Genomic DNA, 6,000 nt, shown 5'->3' with positions numbered 1-6,000 from the left:
GAAAAATGCGTTTCATTTGTTTAGATGCCTTCATGTACCTGCCATATCTGTGTCATTTAGTTCCTAAACGAGTCCAGTATCCTTTCAGTTTCAGCGATGGAGATTATTCTTCACTTCTGCAGCGTTCGAATTTCAGACTGTTGCTCACTGCCACCTGCTGGAGTTTGGGGAATTTTATAGTGGAAAAAAGAAGCGACAGTGGGCATTGCAGTGGGGTTTTGTGCATGCTTTTATTTATCAGATCCACCAACATTATGTCTTGTTACCGTTCCGAAAGTAGAACTATCTTCAGGCGTGTTTTACCATTCACTTTTATGTAAAAGCTTTCACCTCTCTTGCCCCAAGAATATCATTACCTGCAGAAGATGGATGAAGGTAATAGAAGGCAGAATGTGGTAGTTTTAACTGTCCTTTAGTTGTGACCAGGTATTCATAAATATAAAGGGAGAGGCAAAAATAACAAAAAGTAAATTAACTTCCATTTTCCGAGATAAGCAGCAAAATCTAACACTACTTTTAATATAGCTGTGAATTTAGGGAATTAAGGACAGCTGCTTTTTACTATTGTGTCTGTTGAAGCACAGTGTAGACAATTCAGTATGTAACAAGCTCAGTCCCTGAGCTTAAACTGATTTACAGAAGTGTTTAATTAATGTGGCACCTGCAAAGAGAAAGATAGCTAGAAATTTAATGATCAACACACATTACTAGCCATAGAAATCCTCCCACAAGTAGGAAGGTACATTAGACCAGGTAAAGACAGTCCACATCTTAGAAGCAGTATAACTACCTCAGTGTGGCATTCTGTCTAGGCTGTTTAACCCTCTTGCCAACTCTGGTATCCAAAAACCACTGCTAGCAGACCCCAAGGGTCATGAAACTCCAACTATTTGGAACTGTATCACAGCCTTCTTGGAAGATTTGAGGAACTGTTTCAGTTTCCCCTTCTTTTCGCTTGCTGAACAGTGTTATTTGGAGGTACGTGTTAAAGTTTTCCAGTACTTTGAGCATTTTTTTTTTTAAGGTGTTACAGAAACATTCTTATTATGCATAAGGGATTGTTCCAGAAACAAATTACAAATAGATGCTGGGCACTGTAAAGTTACTGCAGCAGTGAAGTGCAAGCCTTTTGTATTACCTGCTTAGTCATGTATGGTTCGGTACATGGATGTTTTCAACACTGTGGATGCTCACAGTAGCCTAAATAAGATGGATAAGATGTGACGGCCAAAAATTCATCCGTGCAGAAAGTCTTACCAGCTTACAAGGAAGGCCTAGGCCTCAATACTCCAAAGGATTGGATTGTCCAGGTATGTATGCTTATTGACTTTACAGCCTTATCACATTGTCAGGATGCAGCTGAGCCAATGAAAGGGCCTTTACTATCTGCCAGCATGTCAAAACCTCAGTCACAGTCTTGCATGTCAAATCAGCTTGATGTACAGCTATTTTAGCAAGTAGCCCAGGAATACACTAAGCATTTAGCTGGCCCCAAAACATTTGCTTCCAGAGCTGTCTGAGAGTTTATGCATATTAAACTTATCCTCTTCACTTTCTTAGCTTTTCATTCTTCTCTCCCTATCTTACTACACAGTATAACAGACATGTATCTCCTCTGCAAGCTGCCAAAGCTGACAGCAGCATGGGTACAAAACTTGGCTTTCCCCCATCGTTGTTTTGTTTCATTCCCTCAAATACCCTAACCAGCATTCACCACTGCAGAGTGCTCACTGAAACATGAGGGAGTTCAGAATTTTCTACTAATCATTCAACAGCACCCAGCTCTAGTGCTCTTTTCCTGCTGTCTGTGGGGAAAGCAGCATTTGTCCTTACTGTAACAGAGAAACTGAGGTACCATGAGGTGAAGTATTTTGCTCCTGTTATAGAGCAGGGCAGCAGCAGGACAACAGCTTTCTAAATATCAGTCATTTCCACAGCAGGACACTGTCACCAACAAAGATAATACTTCTTTAGAATAATACACATCTGATAGCAGTGTCCAGGAGCCATGACCAAACACCCATTGCTCTAGATGTTGCTGCACAGACCAGGAGACTGACCTATGTCTGCCTCCAGGAGATTCCCACAACATACATCTATTTCTTAGAGCTAACTACCATTCCACTGCAAGGCAGCAGACACATTACAAAGTCTGCTTTTATTCCAGCATATAGTAAAAGGAGATACCATGGTTTCATTCCAAAACCTTGGTGCGACCTTGTGATGTCAAAAATGCTTTCTAGAACCTAAAAATCACCAGAGTAAGTGGAAATGCAAAGCTGAACCTCTCTGCTGCCTGTCCCTCTAAATTGTTAGCACACAAGTACAGCAAAGTGACAGCAACACAACTGAGGGATAAATAATGAATAAAAAAGTTAATAAATATATTTTTAAGATAACTGTATATTGCTGTGACAGTGCTCAGACATGAATGGAGAATAGTCTTGTGGTGCCCAGAACTGTACAAACGTAAAATAAAGTGACAGCTACAGGCCTGACAAGCTCATGGCCTAAATAAAAAGCTTACAAGGTTAAAGAGATTTGTTCCATTGACTTCAATAAGTTTTCAGCTGGGCTCTAGGGTATCTGTGATGAGACAGCCACAACAGTCTCCCTGAGCATGCACTCCAGTAGCTTCTTGTGCTTCCACCCTTAAAGATGGGAACAGAACAAAACTAGCTAGGCATTTTAAACCCTAGTTGTAAAGGCATTCAGACACTTGAAGGATAAAAGTGCCTCCTGGATCCAAGTTTGTAAAAGGTATTTGGGTGCACAAGCCCTACTGAAAGAAATAAACCAGTCCTATAGAAGCTTCAATACCCAAATACCTTTAAAAACTGGGATCTCAGTTTAAAAAAAACAAAAAAACAAAACAAACAAAACAAAACAAAACAAAAACAAAAAAAAAAACCAACACTTTCCCTGAGAGTAAAGTAGTTGACAAAGCTACCAGCATTGCAAAATAAAAGCTCTTCCTTGGCTGCTTAAGAATGGCAAGGGATACAGTTCTCACAAAAACTCACTTTCCTTCTGAAAACATTGAGAAGGAACACCTAGCATCACACTACAGCTCTTCCCACTGAAATGCAGAAGATCTCATGTCAAGGTTAATGACCTTTTTCCCATGCCATGGACCCCAGTTAAAGATCTAACTTCCATCCCAGTGAATGTCTTAAAAGCATAAACAAAACTTGATGGATTTTTTTTTTTTTCTTCAGTATTTTCAGAGAAGGCAGGAATGCTTGCTGGCCTAATAAACTAAAGGACTACACACACAGTACTGAAGACTTTCACTGTGGAATTTCAAACTATAAATGGCAAAGTTGGTAAATCAATTTTTGTTGAACGAACTTCTTTTTGAACCCTGATTCTTGTTCCCCTGTTCAATTAATAGCACTGCTTTCAGGGTTTTTTTCCCTTCCAAATAAGTACAGCTTGTAATTTATTCCATTTTGTAAAACAAATGAGGCATTCTGTGGATCATACAAATATAATCCAGCATTTCCAGGATCTATTCTTCTTCACCCTTGATGTGTGGACATGCTGCTATCAATGACAGTTGTATGTTTGTCTCAAGCAGAGAATACCTCCCTCACTCTTTAAGCGTTACAGGTTTATGCCCTCTGAAGAAACTGTAGCATTACATTCAATTTGAATAACATCAAGCATAAAGATCAAATGAGTGATGTTTTCCACAAGAAAACAGTTCTTCTAGAAGATATTATGTTTATGTATGAATAGAACATGAGATTCACAAAGTCATTGTTTGCATACGCTGCATGACTATTATAAATGTATGTGTGTAGAAGGTTAACCAGAACTGGGAAGAGGTATTTAAATCTACGAAGCTTGACAGCTTCTTCCACATTAGTAAGCGGCCTCTGTCTTCACATTACACACTTCTCCTCCCAACCTTGGAACATCCCACTTCCTTTAAGTAGCACTGCTGCTGGGGGAGGTAGCTGGGGAAACTGAAAGAAGAAATGTCTCCCAGCTGAGATCCTCGCTTTCATTCTCCCAGTTGTTTTGCCTATTTATTTTGCACATCAAAAGCCCAGCTCTCTTAAGACCTGTTCACTGCTCTCTCCAACAACACCACAAAACCAAAAATCCCTAGTAGACTGCAGCTTTTTCTCCTGCCACGTCCCCAGCCAGGTTTTCTGACAGCCTGCTGCCCAAATAATTCCTCTGCAGTATCCCCAGCTGCACCAGAACAACTGTGTATTGTAGGTACTGACTGGAATACAAATATCATGTGCCATTACCACTGTAAACGCATTATAAGATGCGCCCACCCAGAATAAAGGTGACAAGAATATTTAATGAAACCCTGAAAAAAAAAATCTTTAAAGGTATTATATGATTTCTATCTTATTTTATAGACAAGGGGCTGCTACAGACCCTGGCATGCTCTTTAAGTATTGACTATTATAAAACAAAAACTAAAAACCTCTCAGTAATCACAGCATGGTAGCAATCTGCTTCAGCTGTTCCTCTCACTAAAAATAATTTAATGTCACATCAGATACTGATATATCCGATTGTGTGCAAAACTGCAAATACATTTAAAACCCTGGCACTGGGTTCAGTGGGAATTCATTTTTCTAAGTGCAAATACAAAAGTACACAGGTAAGGAAAGAGAGAATACAAAAACCTCTCCCACACAGGCTAAAAGTGCGTGTAAATGAGTGCTTAAAGAGGTTTACCACCTTTTATTTCTTTCTTACAGCTGTTAGACTTGTAAAAAGCAGTCACTCATTCTTTACTGCTTGCTGTCTGTGAGCATTTGCAGTCTGGCCAAAAAGAATAGATTGTGCAGTGACTGTGAGCATGTTTAATAAACAACACCAAAAGCTTACACTGAGGAAATATTAAATTTTAGAATCAGTAGCAAAAGTGCAGAAAGACAGAATTAAAACTATTGTTCCATTTCAACTACAAAGTCTGACTACCTTTACCTGCAGGTCACACTTAATAGTCCTGGTCCTGCAACCTTTGTTTACAGCAGTAATCTTGGGAAATGTCCCCTCGGATTTAGTGCTGAAGTCTTTATTCAGATAAAGCTCCCATTGAGCTGACCTGACCTGAATACCTGGATTTTCTCATAGGAAAAGAGCATTCCTTAGCATTAGAATTATAGCATATGGTTCAATATTTGTAAAAATACCTGACGTTTAAATTAAGGATGGGACTGAAAACATGCACTTAGACTCCTTTGCTTTACATAGATTATGCTGTATGCCCTAAACAACAGCTGAAGTACTTTGCTTTCATGATAACTGCTTATACTAAACTTGAGCTTCCAGGCACCAGCTGAAATCATAGCTAATAAAATAAGCTTTGTATGTGATAAATTTTCAATAAACAAAGGAAGTGAGGAAGGAAATAATATTATGCATATTTTACAGATGAGAAACTGAAGCATGGAATAATTAGAACTCCCCAAGTGTACTGTAGAGCTCACCACTAACATCAGATCCCTCGAGCCTTAGAGCAAGGCTTTAAACCCAAAGAAATCTTTAGTTTCCCCTGTTTTCTCTCATTTAATAAATTTGCTTATTCATTTGTAATTGTTTTGGCAAAAAACCTTACTGCTTAGTAAAGTGAGAGGGTAACCCTAATACTCTCAAATTAAAATAGTGCAGGAAAGTTTCTATCTCTGTATTCCCACAGAGCTGTAAAATGCACTTCTGCTCCTGTCAGCTTGAACAGATTAAGAATAGAAGAACGGCCTCTGTGGATCATATTTAGTCTTATCTCCTCTGCAACAGTAGCCAACAACACATATCCAGAAAAAGCATTAAAATGGAGTAAATGTGCAGTGGTACTTCCCCCGAATACTCTCTCAACTTCCAACACTCTGTGGTTCTGGGACTTTAATGCAGAGTATCTTGCAATAGGCAGCTTTAACTGTGTTGAGTGGTGACACTGATTATGTGACATGGAAAAATAAGACTGTAAACTCATTGCAACTTTAAAAAGACATCAATCCAACTCTG

Source organism: Buteo buteo, chromosome 10 (genome assembly GCF_964188355.1).
Source record: "Buteo buteo chromosome 10, bButBut1.hap1.1, whole genome shotgun sequence".
NCBI classification, from domain to species: Eukaryota; Metazoa; Chordata; class Aves; order Accipitriformes; family Accipitridae; genus Buteo; species Buteo buteo.
This window is presented reverse-complemented; position numbering follows the sequence as displayed.